This window comes from Ischnura elegans, chromosome 4 (genome assembly GCF_921293095.1).
Source record: "Ischnura elegans chromosome 4, ioIscEleg1.1, whole genome shotgun sequence".
NCBI classification, from domain to species: Eukaryota; Metazoa; Arthropoda; class Insecta; order Odonata; family Coenagrionidae; genus Ischnura; species Ischnura elegans.
The window spans coordinates 79,347,858-79,368,759 of record NC_060249.1 but is presented as its reverse complement, the minus strand read 5'-3'; the positions used below and the strand labels follow the sequence as shown (position 1 = coordinate 79,368,759).

The window sequence follows — 20,902 nt, the reverse complement described above, 5'->3', positions numbered from 1 at the left end:
ATTATTTCGTGATCAACATACGAGATCAAATGAGCATAAGTATTAAATTTTACATTTTATTGCGTGGCTTATTAACCACAGTAAACTTAATTTAATTACGATTACTTATTATTTGAATTTCCGTTGATTTTAATTGCATTGCATACTGCTACTTGTCCACGCCATCAGAGTTAAACGATTCGATTTGAGCTTCTTCACAGTTTCAAATGGTGTATTTTTCTGAGGGCGCCAGTAAGAGAACTAGAGAAAATTTATCAAAAATGCAAGGAACATAAGAAGCCCCAGCCTTCATGTAGTCTACACATGAATACGTCTTTTCCCAACATATTTAAGCCTTTATACTGCTGTAATTTATTAATGATACATCCCTAAATAAAATGTATAATAAATAGTTATTTCTCAAAGTTTTAATGGATAAACCACACTATAGCAGGGCTTTAACCCTCCTGAAGGAGTATTCCCTTCGTGAAGAAAATAATAAATAAAGACGGGTCCATGAAACCTACAGTCTCGCCAATATCCAAGTATCGACAACACATCATGCCCAGGGTATTCTCATTACTCGATCTCACCTATATTTTTAACACCGCACCTCAGACGTCTTCATCAATGAATCAACTCATTATCTCTTTTTCTTTTACGACTCGCGAGAGGGAAAAGAGAGCGGGAGATCTCACACGTGCGGAAGTAATACGGACTGACCTTGTGACACCGCCAATTCATTAAAAAAATACGCCTCGTGCGGGATCCTCGATACTCGAGATGGAGCGGGATGTAGGTGACGACGGAACTTTCAAGTCCGTATAAGAAGATCGGTTGCTCCGATGAGACGATAGTGAACGTGAATAATGAAAAAAAACAAATAAACACAACTTTTCGCGATGGGTATGGAGAGAGGAAAGGAAAAAAAGCAAAGGGGCAGGAGTAGGAAGTTTCCTCCGGAAGTTGGAAAACGGAGAGAGGTCCAGGTATGTGTGTGGGAAGCTTGGTCGACCCTCTCAATCACTGTCACAGGGATGTGCTATCGTGGCAGGGACGGTGAAAGAGTTGAGAGCGGGAATTCGCAATGGAAACACTGGATGGAGAGTAGGCAGGCATGGGTGCGCGAACGAAAGGACCGGCTGTGGAATGGGGAAATGTTGCAGCGGCGGCGATGGGTGACTGACTGGCGGGGATTTACCACGCCGCTGCCGCTGCCCAGACTTTCACATCCGCGGAGTGATCGTACCTCGTATCCCGCACTCTCCTCAGATTTTCCCATATCAACCACAGTCACACGTACCTACGCAGATTTCTCGCGCGAGAAAACGATACGCAGAACATATAACCAGCTTCTTGAAAGTTTACATCGTCAACAGCAAAAGGAACAATTATAAGTACTCCCTCTTCATGGGTTCATGCTAAAATAGTCGCCAGACAGAGGCCAAAGACAATTGTCCAGAAAATAAATCTGACATTGCTTCTGATTATTTTTTTCGTCAGTTTTATTCAAGTCGACCCAATACGAAGTTAGTGGTAAGCTCTGTCTTGCCCATCGAAACCAACCCTCGGGTTAAATTTCTGAGTGAATTTTTAGTCGCATGCCGATACTACATAAATATATATTGAAACACACTCAAAGGGATAATTTATACCCGAACAATAACCTCAAATTCACTAAAAATATTAAGATATCTTCAAACGACCAGAGATAATACGAGACCATATTTTTTTTAAATAGCAGCTTAAGCTTTGTAGACTCAAATGATAGGCGATGTGAAGACAAAGCTATTTATTCCAGTTAAAGACTTACAAGCACAAACAATTGAGCGCGATCATTTTAACACAAGCTTTGGCTTAGGACGTGCCCTCAATGCGGAATAAGGGTTCAAACGATAAAATATTCAGCACTCAACTTGCATCGACAACGCTTCAAAAGCACACCAGGGAACAACATAGAAGGAAAAAAAAACAAAAGAGTTTTCATAAGCCAGGAGATACCAAGTATTAGCGTAAAATCTCCAGGGATGTTTTAATACCAGCGCATGACAAACCTAAAAAGGTACCAGCAGCGGAGGTAAAAATGATCAGGTCCCGGAGCCCTCGGAGCTACGGGATGCATAAAAGTAGATGCGTCCTCGTAGTCGGGTGCCCGGAGGTAATCTGTCTTTCATCCCACGTAAAGCCAACATAATCTACACACAGCCAGTCAGTCAGCCGAGCCGAGGGACGGAAGTGAAATGGAGAGAGAGACCGGTGAACAAGGGGATACGTGGGTGGCTGAAACGTGATAAAATTCATACTCTGCCCCGAAAGAGGGTTGGAAATACATAGTTGGTCATCACTGAGAGGGGAGAGGGAGGTTCAGAAGAACCCACTCGCTTTAAAACGTACCGCGTGCGCACGGACCATTGTAAATCCTCACAACGTTGAAAAAATAAAACGAAACCAGTGTTTTTCTTTGCTCCCAACCCGTGTATTCCTCCCTCGTTCACGCTCAGTATCACGGTCCGGGAGTTTCTCGACAGCCCTCACGCATGCACTTTTTTACAACCCGCGTCTCCCTCTCTTCTGACGCCCGCAGAGAGTTTTGGTTGATACGCTTTCGGATAGGGCCATTGGGCGTGGGCGTTGGACGGTGGGCATGGAGACAGGTGTACTAAAAATCCCTCCCGTAAAACGTGCACGGACTAAGAGCAGGCACCACGGTGACTACAGCTGGTCGTCAACCGCTCTATCTCCGGTAGCTGAAAAACATACGTGCATCGCCATTGACCCCCAACATTTTCCAGCGGCACACTGAGAGAACTTCCAAAGTATCTACCGGCGTAGTATGTACTCACAGCGACGTGCACTATCCATATCCTAACTTTATTCCCGTATCACAGGTCATTTAAAGAACTTTCACGATACAAGTCATCCTGCAGTACCTGGCTATGCACTATGCACTCTTATCAGCGAACACTTTTAATTCTGAGCAACATTCCAGTAATACTCGAATTTAGCAACAATAGTATGATTTTCACAAGGCAATAACCACCGAAATCGTGTAATTCACTCCAATTTAATCCTTCATTCATACACCCAACCATTTCATCTAAAAATGAAAAAAAAACCAAAACCAGAAGCCACTGATTCTTACAGACTACTCCTAGAAAAATATCTGTCAATTCAATTACAGTAAGGCGAAATATGAAGAGCAAAGAGAGTACGAAAGATGAACAATTAAAAAAATCTATTAAAATATATAAACTAATAAACTTATAAAAATATTGATATAAACCAGCTAGTGCACGAACGATTTTGGCAATAAAGAGGTACTAAATTAATTTTAAGTAAATTTGGCAGAAGCATTCCGCATCTCCAGGGAATTTTTCCTTCCGAAAATCTCTTCTTTCGTGAAAAAAATCCTAACGGCCAGTTAACCCGCCATCAAGAAACGCAATTACAAATTTACATCCTAAAAATACTCATCCTACGGGCAGAAATGGAGCAATTCTCCGCTAAAATTTTTGCGTCAAGTCCATCCGCAGATTTAATAAAACTCACGTTGACGAAGAAAGAGTGAGCATTGAAGAGACGAGTGGCGCTTGAGCCGAGTTCCAATATCCTTCTGCACCTCGCTCCCTTCGAAAAATCTCACGGGGCCCACCCCAATTGCAATTAAACCGTCATCAGCAGTAATGAAGCGAGAGGAAAAAGGCTAGTTTTTGACGCCCGATTCTCGGGAGATATTCCAGGAGTAGGAGAGAAATTTCAGGGACGGATTCTCTCGAAAAATTAATCTGATGACGGTAGAAAAAAAGGATAAAAACTTAATCCCGTCCGAAAAGATTTCTCCAGGCCAGTGCCGCTCGTAATTAATAACATTATGGAAGAGAGAATGTGAGGATGGGAGGGGGGCGAGGGATGGAAGATTTTTGGAAGGAAGGTTTTCAGTGAAAATACTGCGGAGAGGGAAAAACGCAGATGAAATTAACATGCTGAAGAAAGAAAATCACAGCTAGGGGACAGTGAAAGATCGAGGTCGTCCACGTTTTCTCGCCCTGAATGCGAGAATAGCTCCGCAGCCGGGATTGGGAGGTATTCCACAAAGCAAAACCCTGAATCATACATTAATATTTTCCGTCCGATTAAAAAAAATAGTTGAAATACCTCTCAATTATTCCCTTAAGGATAATTGTTTTCATCCTTATACCTACTACCCTGCATGCCGCCTCAATAGTGGTGAGGTGGGAGGTGTTAGGTTGCCAGCCGTTCAAAAACGAAGAAAAAATTCAGGCGCGCGTTCCGAGTGATTTGGCTTCCTGAATTTTCCTTCCGTAGGGTTTTGCTGTAGGGTTTTTAATTAGTAAGGTAAGTGGATTTTCTATAAGTAGGTTAAGAAAATGATAACTGTATACATTTATTGTCCAACATAACTTTTGTAACTGATTGGTATTCAAATTATAATAATTAGCCCTGAAGAAGGCATACATGCGCCGAAACGTTGGCAAGGCAAAAATAGTTCTTTCATTTCAATGGAAACCAACCCCTCGACAATTAATGTAATTATAAATATTATAGCTCACAGCTATCATATTTTCGGTCCCTGAAGAGGTATCTCTGGAATACACCCTCAGAGGGGGGAGAAATAGCGATTGTGTGATTTCGACTTGAGCGAGTCGAGATGTTGGAGCAAGCAGTACGAGATGGACCCTAAAAGTGGTAGGGTATGATGACGTCCACACCTTTCGCAATTAGTCGCTTGGAAATGGGATGGGGTTGAGAGAGGAGAAGGTGGGGGGAGAAAAGAAGAGGGTGAAGAGGTACAGGGGACGAGTACAAGAGAAAGAGGAGGGAGTATAGATTTGCGAGGAGGACAGGAGTAGTGAGTTGGAGACCTAAAACGACCTCCTCACCTCACCCTCCGAGTCCCCTTTTCTCTCCCTAATTGGATGAGACGAAAGGGCAGAGCCGAAATGTGGGAAGAGAAACACAGTTCCCTGGATTCCACTCACACACAAACACCTAGAGACCGCCCTCATACACTTGCCACCACTGCCCGACAACCTACTCCACACAGGGTAAAATAAAAAAATACACAAACCACAGAAAAGTTAAAAAAAAGCTGGTCACCGCTTAGATACAGGTATTCTAGTTTTTAAGCAGGTGCTCTAGAACTATAAGGTTACTCGAACACAAATTTATTCGCGTAGGTACTGGAGTACCTACATGGATATACAACCAAGTAAGCAAATATCTTTCCACCTATGGCTTAGTCAATAGTCATGAATGTCTGCGTGAGTACTTAAACGGTTTAATTGTTAAAAACAACAGTTGTATTTGGGTGAATACGCCGCTTACCCTCGAATTTGTTTGTATAGTATAAATACATATGCACTAGCATAAAACAAAAAATAACATGATTACAAACACAGAACATTACAGACAACTCGAGAACTTATTTGTTCAAGAATAAACACGAATACATGCGATGCATATAATCACATAATACGCACAAATAGCATGCGTAAACAGAGCTTAGTACTCGAGTACTTGTCCGTGTATCCATATGTACTTACAAGAATACATGCATTCTGGCTCATGTAGCAAACTGCTAGGGTTCCGTTCGATCTCCTATCCCGAAATCTCCACCCAAAACAACTCTCATTCGCAACGTGGTCCTCAGATCGCCAAACACGATTCCCTCCCCGCGCCGACTCTGCGAGGCTGGGCTGCGGCTGATTCGCGTCCCTCGTCTCGGACCTTTCAAATCGAATTACGGCCGAGCGAAATTTCGCCCTGGGGTTTATTAAAGCCCTTTCGTGTGTATGCGTCGCATTCTATCCAACCCCCTCATTCCCAGCATAACCCTCACCCCGATCCATAACAGTTGTTTTCACGGCAGAAAACCCTCGCCTTTGCGCGTTGTGCATCACCTATCTCGCATTACCGCCGTTCGATTGGCTACGCGGAGAGAGAGAGAATTAGAATACCATTTTTTCTCGTTTTTCCTTACTTCACCTCCTTTTCCGATCGATCAAAATCTTCGTTATGATGGGGAGACTGAACGGACAATGAAGCCCCAAACGGAATGGAATCAAAGAAGCGGAAATGTTGATGTGTTTCGGGCAGCTTTTTTCCACGTTTCCATCCCAGGATACGTCCACCATGCGAAACAAGTATAGAATTTCATATACATATAAAATATCATTTCAGCACATTTTGCCTCGAGCCCGTCCTGTCAAGGTGGATTAAAATTCTACCATACGTGTTCGGAAACTAATACTGGCTTAATGATGTGGCAAGCGCACTTCAACTGATAAAATGACAGCGAAAATGGCTCACCTAATGAAATGAGGGCTTCTAATTGTCTCTTTCTAACATTCTGAGAATGATTGAAGACCCATATTTAATGTGACGATATTTTTGAGCCTGGTCTCTTGCTATTGATAACAAGAAGTGAAGTCATATATTTGATAACGGGGATTTGATAATATATTTGATACGGGGAAAATTTCATACACCACGAGTTTCCTCAACCGGTAATTCATATCTAGTCTTTACCATTCTGACAAGCCCAAGATAAGTAAGTCTAATCAAATAAGAAGAGAAAGGGGGAACCTTAAATTATTTACAGAAATATGGCAAGATTAAATGATATTGTTCCATCGACACGACCAGGGGCGCCGACTTATAAAAAATATTGGGGGGGCCCATATCCGAGGTCTTGCCCCGGGAAGAGGTGAAATTCAAAGTGTGTCGCAGCACCGAAACGCTATAATTATTTGTTTTAACACATTGTTAAATTTATTTTAAAAGGTAACTATCGTCAAACATGGGAAATAAAAATTACCAATATATTTTTGTGGTTTCACAAAGCATAATATAACTTAATTATTTTATTGAAATATTGAGGGGGCTCCGCCCCCCCAAACGAATCTTTGAGGGGGCTCGGGCCCCCTCAGGCCCCATGGAGTCGGCGCCACTGGACACGACGCACTTAAATGAATCGACGAAGAGTCTAAATAAAGACGCGTACTCGTCTGCTCGGTTTGTATTATAATGAAGAAAATTCTTCTGATAGAATACCCGTAATCGAAAAATAATAGCATTCCTTATTTATGGCACAACTAACTTAAAGAAAAAGTAGTTTCATTTTGTAGGCATTATATTTTCAACATGAAGTCTAAAAGACATTTCGATGGGACTAGAAGGACCTCTTTATTCATGCTATTTGCCCAACCAGAAATTGTCGAACATATCTTGACAACTTTGAGAAAACGCTAAAAGCATACAAGCAATAAATACGTCTTTTATCTAAAACTGTACTCGCGTGCAATTTCATTTTGTCTGAGTGAAAATGCGTGCAGGAAAAACATTACGACCGCAACTTAGAGTGCTCCTTGCGGGACCGCGGGTATAAATGTGCACCACGTACTCCTCTTTAACTCCCAAGAAAAATCGCACTCACCGTGGAAGCGGTAAAGATCAGCTCGCGCGGGGGCAGCAGCGGAAGAAGCCAGATTAGACGTAGCGCGGTTCCCCTCGACTGCGAGGCGGCGGAAAATATCCCGAAATAACAAATGAAGTCCAGTTTGGCGCGATCCCTCTTTCTAGCACGGCACACTCCCGAGGAGAACACCTTCGGGGTCGGAGAGACACACCGCAGGCGACTTGGACGCACGCAAACGAGCCGGACACGGACAACCACTCACTTGATCAAGGAAACAAACGAGGCTAGAAATGAGGAGGAGGGGGTGGTGGTGGAGGGCGTAGGGTGGGAAAATAGATGCCTTTCTCGCTTCTAGAGGTGGAGAGTTGCTCCGTTAAAGTATCCGAATTACCGGCAACTATTAGATATACGATCATTCATGATTGCAATCGCTAACTTTCGGATTTCCAGTTACGCCCCCTTCGTTGAGGCATGATGGGACACTTCGAGAGACAAGTGGATGACGAAATGTAAAATGAATATCTCGAATAAAATGTATGAAACATGTAAGGAAGAATGTGAGAAGAAATTCGTAGGTTTGAATAGATTGTCTGAGAGGAGAATTTAGCGGACAACTGCGTCAAACCTAAGTTAGGATTGTTGACCAGAGATGACAATGATGTCATCTTCTTTCCTGAACTAGGATCCACTGGGTAAAGTCACTGAGCTGCCGGTAACGACAGATTTCAGCAGGAATTTCTCACCTGTAGCCATTATAATAACAAATTTTTACCTATTAATTGCAATCGACTCACTGTATTACAAGGGCAATCGCAACTTTCTCTATACTCTTCAAACGACGTGATGTGCCACGGGAAAACATTTTGTGCAAACTCAATGTCTGCGATTACTAGTGCTTCACAAAGGAATTGTACGTAAAATGCAATCATTATCTGTATAAACAAGTACCAATGTGCTAAAATTGTATCTGTAAAAATACCAAGCAAGAAATTCTAGGGGATTAACCTTTTAGAACATTTTCAAAACTGTTTATATTAAGTACCTAACTGAGGAAGTAGTCGTACTTATTTCCTCTTACAATTCGAAATAGGCAATTGTGACTGAATTCAAATTTTAAATGATAACTATAACTAATCCCAGTTTCGTTATCTTGGTACATTACCCACCTCTCTGGTCACTTTTCAAAACACCTTCCCGCCGCGGGATACGGAGCGGGTGGGCGCCGGCAACTATAACACCTCCCGGGGACAATCTCGACAGCCACCACACACCATCACCAGAAGCCAAAGCACGTCACTTCGCACGACCCAAGGAACAAAAAACACGCGATGGGGGCACTCGCAATGCGCACACGAACATAATACACTGGCACAAACAAACACACGAGAGCACACATGCGCGCATTAAAATCCCGCGGCGGAACCCTCGCTCTCACAGTGAGAGGCGTGTCTTCTTCGCTTGCGAGGGGGATGGAAAACTTGTGCGCCCTCTCCCTTGAACCGCCCCGGAGGTCGCAGAAGAACGACGAGGTGGAGATGGAATAAAGGTGAAGAAGAATACGAATGGAAGAGGGTGTTGGAGAGAAAGGGAAAAAGAAAAGCGCACACCTTTGTATATTCCTCCACTGCAGAGATGCAATGGGAGTGAGGCGCTCTCGCCGCCGCCTTTTAAGAGAACAAAAATGCGCGCGTAGGCTAAAAAGAAACTCGCAGTCACAAGAGGGAGGCCTTATATTGTGCGAGAATAAACGGAAGGACATGTGCGCCGCCGCTGAAGAGGGGTCGGGAGGTCGCGGGCACGGAGGTCGCGGGACCGCAGCTCTCTCTCGGTCCGCGGAGGTGCACGGCGAAGAGTGATGTGGGCAGGCCGCTGGGAGTGATATGCCGCTGAGGCTGATGGGAAGGTTGCCGGCTGGAGGGGAAGGTGACCGGAGGTGGAGGGGAAGGGAGAAGGACGCGGATGGATTGCAAGATCCACCATCTTAAGAACACGGATCTACTCATACCACCGCGGCGAGAGCGGTGGGTACCGACGGCGGATATGATTGCTGTTTGTTAATACTACCTGCCTGCCTCTCCGGGGTTCTGGTGGTTAAGCGTGGCTGATGGCACCGTGGCCTTTGAGGCACAAGCAAAAGTAATCCAAGTGTAAAAACAAACTGCGGGCACATTTCGTCAGGTGCATCTGATATTGTGTTTATGCAATTAAAAACAGGTATCTTTCAGAGTGACACAGAGATCTAAGAACCGCGCCATACTTTCTAGTCCTGCAGGCATTAAATAAGAGGTATATATTTTGGTGAATGGATAGTTATAGGAATTCGTCATTCCCTAATACAATAACGGACTTGAATAAATATAAGGCTATGTTCAGCTCCAACGCACACCACAATTATTTTAGACGGTACATGGTTGGTGTCCTAAAACCTCCCGCCACTCGCTAATTGAGGTTTACGTGAAGTAGTAAGTAGATGTAGATATCCGCGAGTAAAGCGGAATGTACCTCTTTTAACGAAAACCAATTGGATAGTGTGCGATGGATGTAATTGCAGATAACAAAATTAGGCACAGATTACTTGACACATCAATGGAACTTTTCCATGCCACCTCACATTGCATTAGCGATGACAAGAGACAATTGTACTCTAGTTCTACACTCGTCGCTCCCAAATGAAACATCAACAATACTGAAAGTAATTGAAACCAGAATATCGACCAAAACGGCTCGTGAGCAAAAAGAAAAACAAATTAATAGGTATGGCCGTTGAGATGGCGAGACTTCTTGGAATGTGAAAAAGCAAGATATGGCGGTAGGTATATATGCTGAGAAGCGAAGGAAAGCTATCACAGTAATAAAATGATAAGAGATGACAGGAGAAGTAAAAGAATAAGCCTTTTGGTCTTGACATCGGATGAGGGGCGGTAGGGCGTAATATGCAAAATTGAAGAACAAAATGAGGACAGGAGATAGTTGAATAGTTAAAAATATAGAATGAAAAAACCTACCATGGCCAAGAGATCTCTTTAAATGAACAGCATTTAACTTAAATTGAACGTCGAGGTGGAGCAGCTGAAGTTGATATGAAGAAGGTAAGTTCAGTATTAAGAAGACTTGATAACACCAAGAGTGGAGATCTCTGTCCAGCAGCACTTAAGTTTCAGTTAAAACAAAATTAAATAAAGAGACATCTTGGGTGACAGGATGGGACTAGGCCAAATATTTTATCGCAGCACATTAAGCGAACGACATCTTGCAGACTGAGGCGCAATTGAAGGCCAAAGCATTAAGAGGCGGGCAGTTGATAAAATGCGCCTATCTTATCGTTCGGCTTTATTGTGCGCCCCCTCCGAAACGGGTGAATCACCCGCGGGGTGCTCCTACGTCAGCTGATTGAAGCGCTGTCGGCACCGTCCTGTTAAGCCCAAAGGGAATATGCGCGCAATTGCCTTTGGGAAGCGCACCTACATGTCCACCCTCGAGTGATTCATTATTATTCTGTGAAAAGATACGCCGCCCCAGATTCAAGATACATGCGGCGTGTTATTTGCACCGCAAGGGAGTGAATCCCCAAAGTTGGACGCGATAGATATGGCACGTTGTGCGGTCATCTCCATCGGATTGTTTCGCGAAAGTGATACGGATCCGGGCGTAATTGGGTGTCGACTTATATCGCGCCACTGTCCATTCCAGCGTTATAAGCAGCTTTGAGCTCGCCAAGCATTTCGTACGGACGAGATACTCCCGCGCATACGATAACGTATCATACCCATTGGGAATAATATCCTAAATATGCCGCACTATCGCAGTAGGGAACGTGCCAAAGCCCTCTTTAGGGAAGGAAGATTAATGGAGAAAAAAATACGCGCGCACATCATGACAATTATAACATTAAAAACCTATTGATCTTAATCACATCAATATCTAAAACATTTTCTTACTTTAAATTAAAGTTCAGCATGATAACCGAATATGACTCTGACGATGCAATTCATCGCACGACAGCTTTCGCAGTGATTTTCCGAATTTTGTTTATTCGGGTTTTTCCGGTATTGATTCATTGCATACACTACAGTTTCGTCAGCGCCCTCAGGTCCTACGGAAGGCCACGCAATCGATCTGGGAAAGGCCCAAATCAACAACATTCTGTGCATTTCATGGCTTATCAAACCCTCTCTGACCAGAGGGTCCAAAATAACTTCTACTGTCAGGGGAGAAACCAGTCTGCAAAATACAACCAAATCATAATAAGCCAAAAAATATATTTATTCCATGAATTCCTCCAGAATTAATATCGGAACCTATTAAAAAAAACTGATTTATTCTGAAGAGCGTGAAAATGCTAAGCAAAGAGCATCAATCCCTTCCGAGTTGGACATACCACGGAATAATAGGGAGATGACGATGCCTTGATTCATTCAAAAGACTTGCACCAAGCGATACCATTGTATTTGATATCAAAGATCAAAAATAGCCTCATTTCCCATACCTTTACGAATTCTCACGGTTCTTGTTAATACTAAATAACGAAAAAGTGTGTACCTACTCATGATTCTTGAGGGTACTCGCACCCAGTAAACAGCCCATATTTTAATTGAAAAACATCATTTCATACAATCGAGAATAATTTATTCCGTGCCATCCAAATTTGACGAAACTCTGCATTTTGCAAGGGAGGGAGAATGTATCCAAAACTCATTCAACGTCATGTCATGTTGAATTCTCGATCCACCTGCAACCGTATTGATCCGACTTTAGGCTCTCAGAGTATCCCTCTTTCGTTATCATTGTTTCATGAAAATTTTAAATCAACCGATGGAGGCAAACATGAGAACGGTGCGTCCGGGTACAGAAAATCCAGGCCATTGCATAGGGAGAATACAATTCCCGGCGCGCAGCGCAAATAATTTACTATTACAAACTAATTTCAGAATCTACCGGCACTGAATCGGCAACAGACTTATCTACAATTCTTCTTGGCTGATATCTAGATGGTTTTGGAGCGTATCGCATAAATTATTAGCCTATCCCTGAAAAGTTTCCCCACCTAACTCCTTGTATAGAATCCGGAAAGCGCCCGTTCACGTGCAATCCGAAAAAAATATTGATGCCCAAAGGCGGTTGTCACGAGCGACGTATCAAAGCTGGCTTATCGCTGCTGGAAAAACAAACCAAGCATGACGTTTGAGTGCACGGGAAAGAGTACGAAGATATGAAGAGAGTGGGCAATAAAGCGACAGAGTCTACAACCAAAATAAGCAAAATCAAAGTAAAAACAAATTCCTTAAAAAAATGTCATAAGGAGGAGACGAGAAATCATCGCAAAGGTGGATAAACACGTAATGATTAATTCTCATATAGTTTTACCAGACTAGCAAACCTATATACACTGAATGTTAATATATAGCAATGTACACCCTTCATCCCCCAAAGGTACGCGGTTTAAACCAGTGAAATTGATTTCAAGTAAAAAGAAACATCAAAAGTTTTAAACCACAATGGATGAATGCTTAAATGGAAACAAAACTAATTCGGTGCATCGGGGAATTCATAATTTACGAGTTGATCGATAAAAGGAGGTGGGTAGGAGTTCAGAATTTTCAACCATTTCAAGTTAAAGTTAAAGGTTCTTTTATATTATGGTTAGCATTAAATAGGCATCATAAATCCGGCAACCAGTCTCTTCAATGGTGAGACATTCGATAATTAATAAAATCTGGAGTAGTGAAGAGACCTGAGAAGGATTTTTATTTCAAAGGAACCACATACAAATTAGAAAAGGGTTGGAAAAATACTCAAATAACATCTAACGGGCAACATGAGCAGCAGGAGATTAAAGAATATGAGTTCATTTTCACCGCTAAAAGTTGGAAAAAATTTGGAGGCGAAAATTTTATGAAACGGTGAAAGCAACGTAGAGATCTTTCATTAGCATAGCAATGATACCTCGATTCCGACAAAATATTTGGATTCAGCATGATTCTGAACCACCACCAAGCAGTGTGACAGTGTAAGGATTCAAATGAGGCAATACTGCGTGAGCAAATACTGGATGGCGAAAAGTCAAACACATTGTATAGTGGGGACAATGTCGAGAGACATTTTTCAAGTTGATAGCTATCAACGAGTACATGCAGTGTCAACATAAGCAAGAAATACATTTATCGTCCTTGACACAATGAATATATTTCGTATTACAAAATCGATGCACCGAAATAAAAAGAAAAATCACTCTAGCAAATGCCCTCAATGTTCGATATGATACGAAACTCTTAAGGAAAGGGTTGAAAAAAAAAACTCTCCAATAACTCCAAACTTTGTGAATTGCTTTGTGATTGCCTTGAAAGTCAACATAAGATTGTGTAAAGTGCGACAAAAATTTAAGAACTCAAAATATACACCGCGAAGTCGTTTTTGAGGTATCGCATAACCCTACCTGGAAAGGGTTCGGGAGAGATGAGAGGGTGTTACGGGGACCAGGGGAGAGGGGAAGAGAGAGGAAGGGATGGAGTTTTAAAGAGGGGTGTGAGTATAGGGTGAGGGCGGAGGGGTAAGGGTCAGCTGTAGAAGAGGTGGGAAGAGGTCACGAAACGTTCGATCGCCACGCCCCGGGGCGGGTTGCGGCAACGGGGAGAAATGCGAGGGAGGGAAGGGAGGACTTTGAAGGCGAGATATATAGAGAGGAGAAGCGGAAAGACTGACCAAGCGGCCTCCGGGGTTTCTCCGGGACTCCGGGGTGAGAAAATTAGATGGAGTCCGCCCGGAAAAAAAGGGTCGGGGAAAAAATATAGCGAGGCTGCGGAAAGAGAGAGTGAGGGAGGAGAAAGGAGAAAGAAGGTACGACGGTAGAGGAGGGCAGTTTGATGAGATTGGCGAGGTCACTGAGGGAGCCGGAATTGGCGGGGAAAGATCGCATAATGGAGGTGAGAAAGGCGAGTTAAAAAGAGGTTAAAACTGATGAGGGAACCCGAGAAAGAGCGGAGAAAAAATATATAAAGAAGATTGAGGGAGAGAGTTAAAGAGGAACTTGTGCCTAGCCGACTTCCCCACATTAATCCAATAAAAAAGTCTCGCCTTCAAAAAGGTTGCACCCATCAACGCACGTAATAGGTCATAATTTGAATCCAAGGCTTTCTTTGTCATGGGGACATAGAGCCGTTCTCAGACCGCTTCCGTCCGTAGACTTGGATTCAATCCCATGTAAAAAATAAATGCGATAATTATGACAATTAACTTACGCTCCCCATAAATGTCAACGAGCATAGTGACGGGAGACATGTATCTACGCTCTTGAGATATGTATCTTCTGAGCCATTATCTCTCGACTATTATCCGGATCTTTGCGCGTCATTACATTAGATTTAACCCCATAACCCAACACCGCAGGCACACAAGAATATAAGCGCGTTTAAATCACGGGAAACGGCCTCTTGAAGTCATTGTATATTTCGAAAGCGAAATTCCTAGAGCGGAAGAGATCCATTCTTCAACGAACACCGCTCCACCTCCGAAGCCTTCGCACTTCCAATTGCCTTGAGCAGCATTCGGGAGTGAAATACCTGAGTTTTAATAGCACAGACCACCCGCCACTGAGATACTATTTATAACCGACACCGAAGGCATTTCATTGCACTTCCGCGCCGTTTTCAAAGGAGGGACTTCTCCGTCCGTCGTGAAAGTCGTCGCCCGAAAAATTTGCATACGGCAGAGAGCCTCCGTTCCCACCCTTAGCGATGTCCACGTGGTCCTTGAAGGGAGAAAAAAGAAGAGGGATGCAAGCGAACAGGGAAAACAGAAACCTATCCCTGAAAACATTGGGCAACGCTCGTGTTACTACCATAAAACTCGGAATTTCGACGAGGAATTAAAAAAAAAACCTCTCGGTACGTGCATTACAAGTATATATGCATTCGAGTGGGTCAGAGGTTAACTCACTTCCCTTCTCCGACGCGAAGGTTTGCGAGCATATAGCCGCCTCGAGTCCTTGGGAACCCACAAAGTGATAGTCGCTGCCTCCGGAGAGAGAAGTCCATCCCCTTCGACCAACTAAGAGTTGTGAGGCAATAGCACGCGGCTTCGATACCTATCCTTGAGAAGGCATACGCAAGAAGCAGTATGATGATGAGCTCACTCTATCTCGCCGAGGTCCATTAAGGAGCGCTTCACTATATGGAGACAACAGAATCATTGAACGCATCGTCAACAATACCTTAAACTCCTATCGACCACCGCTGCCGGATGGGAAAGGTGGTTGATTTAAAAGCTGTTTAAAGACGTCAACGCTTCGAGAAAAATGGGCAAAAATCGCAGTTCGAGGATGAGTAACAGCGCCGTCACCGACGCGATGTCGCAATTTATCTCCGTTTCCCATTATGTGCGGCATACTTTCAGAAGCCCATATCCCTCTCTCCTTCTATGACTTACACATCTCGCAACCACCTCGGTAGTACTGAAGCTAGCTGTACCCATCTACCCTGCGTGTTCCCTAGATTACCTCTCTCCCACGCAGAACTCTGCCGAGCGCGCACTTCACGAAAGGAGGGCCATGGAAGCAAATTGGTTGAAAAGCTGATGGCGGGGAGTGATTCATTCCAAAACGACAACGCGGCCGATTTACTATCTTTTGATTCGGGCAATAAATTTAGGAAGTAACGCAAAAATGTCTTTCCACTTTGAAGGTGCAATTGTCTTCCTGATAAAATAAGATATTTATTTGAGAACTTATCGCATGGTTAAATGAATTCATGCATGAATACTGAATTCAAATATCGAAATTCAGCCTAAATTATTGAAACATTTAGCCAAAATATAGAGAATTATCATTTGGCTATCAATTTTTAAACGATATAAGGAAAAAATGTAAATATAACATTCTTCAGCATTACTGTTTTCCAAACGTGCTTATAGTGTATTCAGCCACATTAATACCTCGAAAACGATTAACTCCTTAACCTTAATAATAAATACAGATATATCCTCTATAAAATCGGACGAAGCGGTACGATCTAGGATCGTACATTCACATTTCCATCCGTCTTGTCCGTAAATATTCTACCAGTTTCCTTATCACTATCATCACATTATCATTAAATAAATTTTCGAATATGCCTTCCAACGAACTAAGCAAATAAAATGAAAATTATCTATAATATTAAATCATAAAACATTAATTTATCTGGGATTCAAAAGTTTCTACGAACTAAGTAGCCAAGAGTGAATGAATATTAAAACTGGATATCATACTGGGACGCTAGGAAAGGTATTGGTTGACTTGATGATTGCCCTTCAATGCGACCCCTTCCTTGCACCCAATGCGTTTTCAACAGGTGCGAATCGGCATATCCTTATATGATCAGATAACCCGACCATGAAAGAAGTAAAAGTTGAAGAGTTAAAAGTTACGAAAGCACTGCAAAGGGTTACCGCTAACATTATGAATCTAACACTTGAAATGGTAAAGCGTAGCCGAAGAAAAAATAGATCAACATATCGTGTTTATTTACAGTGAATATGTGTAGGTTCTAATAGCGATACAACTTGATTACCATAAAAATAAGACAAGCGCAACCGTCCGTTTAGAACTAGGCAGGCACGATGGTTGCTGCGATAAATGCGGTCGGGGCGTAATGCGAGGAATTACCTTTTTAAAGATCGACGAGCAAAAAACCAGCGGCGCGGAGAAAGGAATAGGATGGAGATCCCTCGCGCGCCCTCTATTGAGATCATGTGCGAACTGACACAATGGAATATTAAAGGAAAAAAACATCGAGTACCTACGAGCAAAAGGATTAACCCCATTGAACAAGCAGCCGGCGACGCGAGCCCCGTTGCCTATGGTATTCCTCGCCTCGCGCCGAGCGATCCGCTACCTCCTCTTCACACCGCAAATCCTTCTTCCGCTTCAACTCTCCCTACAAACGAGGGAGAGTTAGTCGCAAGGCTAGCCCTCCTCCCAACATTCCCGGGCACAAAAGCCGCGGAAACTCATCTAATTTTTAACCCGGACAGAAATGACCGCTCGCTCCCATCCCAAGTGGACCTCAGCGAGAGTACGTGTGTGTGTGGAGTCGAGGAAAGGAACAGAGATGTTTACGGAAAAAAAGGGATATCTGGCGCGGGATATGATGAATGTACAGAGAAGGAGGAGATGTTGGGGAAAAAAGGGTTGACTGGAGGTAGCGTAGTAGAGGTGGACGTAGAAGGAGGGGGTTGGACGATAGAGGAAGAGAAGAATGGTAAACACAACGGAGAGGAGTCCATTTTCTTGCAGCTGGCACAGCGGGGGAGGAGAAAAAACGATACCACTGCCTTGTCTCCTCCAGGAAGAGTATCTTTCATCGATTCCGGGGCTCGCGAGTCCTCCTTCATGTTAAATCAACTTCATCTTTTGGAAGTGGGTAAAAAACTGAAACACTCCTTCGGCCACAAAAATAGCTCCCACTGGCTAAATATTAGACAGATATTCCGTTAAACGTATATTCTGAGAAAGATATCTATTAGACGCTCAAGCACTCAAGTTTTCCTATAGAAAAAATTTCTAACGGGAAAAAATTATATATTTTTAGGTATAACGGCTGATTGATTCTTCACGTCTACGCTAACATAAAGTTAAAAAATATAGTAATACCCTTTTTAAATGAGAGGGCTTGCTGGTTTAATGCCAACGATATCCTTCGTCCAAATTAAGAACTACTACTACAACCCTATTAAAACGCGTATTAGAAAAGGAAATGGATAGCCTAAATTATAAGACACAGTGAATACGAGAGAAATATACATGGGACAGATAAAGAAGTACACAAGGAAGAAGAGAATCGGGGTACTAAGGTACATTGGGAATGGGAAGAATAGAGGGCTGCTGTGGACCAATATTAAGATTACAACATTGCGGCTGAAAGAGAAACGTGTATGAATTTCCATTCACTGAGGTGAGAACAATAAAAAGGAGAAGAAAAAACCAATGCGGTAATCGAAGTCTTGCACAGGAAAAAGATATAAGTACGATAGAGTAAACATCGGTACTGTGTGACAGGAGAATAAAGCGAAAGTGTCGGAGTGTGGCAGTGGCAATAGGAGGAGAACATGCTACGTCAACGATATGCAAGGGAAACACACGGAAGGAAGAGACGGGAAAAAATGACGAGAGGAGGAATGAATAAAAAAAATGGGTAGACAGGATCTCTCGGCGGGGTATTTTTTTCAGAACTCAACGGAAATTGGGATGGAAGGAGAGACGGACGCTGTGGACTAAAAAACAGGAAACCAAACGGAAAGAGTTGGACACAGAGCGGAGAGAGAGAGAGACATATAAAAACAGCCTCACGTGCGCATTTTTTTTGAGCTCGTGTAAATTTGAACGGCACAACAGGGGCTGAAGGTGGACGCGAACAGGGACAGGGGAAAAACCAAGCGACGGAAAATGGTGATGGTGGTGGAGGAAGACGGGCAGGTGTGGGAGAAGACCACTACGACGAATGTCCGCGGACGAATAAAATAAAAATATATAAAAGAACCAAAATGGCGGGAATTACCGGGAAAATTTGAGTGGACTCGGAGACACATGAGCAGGACATAAAAAAAGTAGAGCATGACGAAATATTAGACTTATATTATTGGGGAGAACGCCACATGAACTATTACGTTGGAAGACTGCTCTGCTCTGCACTTTTCAATGCCATACATTCAAACACCTACGTTCATAGTGCCGATTAATTTTTCTACACACTTTTACCTAAAACTAGCTTGCCTTAAGAGCAATTCAAGTAAGCTATTACCCTGCAATTAGCTCACTTTAGTACGGATGCTTTAAAATGGTGTTATATATCTTCAATTTTTACATCTGAACAATCCAATCTGAAATTACCATTGAATGTAGGCAGCTTCGCGGTGAATAAGACAGGGCAATTAGTAATGGAAAATAAGATCTTGACACAATATAGAATAATCGACGTTAGCGTTGAGTGACGTTTCTCAATGCGACATAATATGCAGGTAGAAGGTAACAAATAAGCAGGACAAACTGGCGATATTAAACTTTGCCGGCATGAACATCATTAAACGAAAAGATTGCGGACGATGGAAGTGGATGGAGTGAATATAGGGATAGGCTTAGAGCAAGACCGCACAGAGACGAAAACAACTACCGCCGAGCCTTCCTCCCATGATTTACGTCTTCCAAGATTTTTATTATGCTATCCGTTTCTTGGCATGCGGGAATAGAACCCACAGGTTTCCAGAGAACCCGCTTTCAACATGTCATGGATAACTCATCGCAGTGCAGAATGAAAAGTAAAAAAATCACGAGGTAATTTTACATTCAGAGGTTATCATTATGAAACGCTTGAAAAGGATAATAGTTTGAAGAGAAGAATGGAAGCATGACTCGCCGTCAGGAAGTAGTATTCACCGTTTTAACTACGGCGAGAACCTTCAAACACTCGATGCTATCGGTTGATAATAACTTTAATTTTTTCATAAAAATATCGACACAATTATGTCCGAGCATGCTCAAACAGCGCTAAGCACGAATCGAGGACATGGGAGGCATGCCGAGAATTTAATGACTAAAAAAAATATTCGCCAGCTTGTAATAATTTACTGCGAGAATTCAAAATGCATGATGCATAAATTTAATTAGCAATACATACGAGGCATTCAAAGCCCAAACACTCCACTAAGACTTGTGATGACTGTGTAAATATGCGCCTTGGATTAGAATATGAACTCGCTATTGCAACATATCATTTCCCTTGAAACGCTCGGGTAATTAATAGCACGGTTGCTAAAGCTTCGATAAAAAAGATTGCGAAACTATTTTACGAGCCCTTTATACAATGATCCTCCATTCAAGAAACGAACCTGTGATTTTAATTATCTAAGAGTGATCAACAGTAAATAACGTTATATCTGCGAGGAAACTTAATAAACTATATTTTTTAAATATGCTAAAGTTAAAGTACCAATTTCAACGTCGCATAAATATCATTCAAATTTTGAAGCAATATTTACTGTGATTCGTGTACCAGTAAAATCCCAATTGTTAGAAAAGGAAAGCGAGCGCTGATTGAACTTAAACAAAATGGCTTGATTGGCGAGGAAAAATGTGTAAATGACTACTCAAAATATACGTCAAAATTCAGTGAAATTTTATTATCCACGATAAAAAAAGAAACATCATTTTCCTTTCGTATCGGGTAGCGATAGCAAGGCGTTACATTCATGTAAAATCTCTACGTTTTCGTCCTCTGACAAACTAACTTCATTCAAGCTGCTAACGACCTCTACGGAATCTCTGAAAGCCACAAACCACGAGAGAAATAATACATCGAGGTTCCCGCCACTACATTCTCTCGTTCGGCCGATATTTAAATTAAACAAAATAGAATACAAGCCTCAATTAAGGTCTAACTCAATCAAAAAATCTCCAATATCATTATTCGACGGACGAAGGGAAAGTTCCGAAAATTAATTTTTTTAAGATTCGACCTT

At 42.5% G+C, this 20,902-nt stretch overlaps 1 protein-coding gene across 7 annotated transcripts in view; it reads right to left on the bottom strand.

Annotated features, from left to right (window-relative positions):
• LOC124157693 (ephrin type-B receptor 1-B) overlaps positions 1-20,902 on the bottom strand; it is a 714,333-nt gene that overhangs the window by 416,174 nt on the left and 277,257 nt on the right. The window contains exon 1 of one of the 7 annotated variants that reach the window (XM_046532634.1): positions 8,584-9,269. The exons of the other annotated variants lie outside the window; for them this stretch is intronic. The gene's annotated coding sequence lies outside the window, so the exon portion shown is untranslated. Of the gene's footprint in view, positions 1-8,583; positions 9,270-20,902 lie in introns of those variants that run through there. 7 annotated transcript variants of the gene reach the window in all.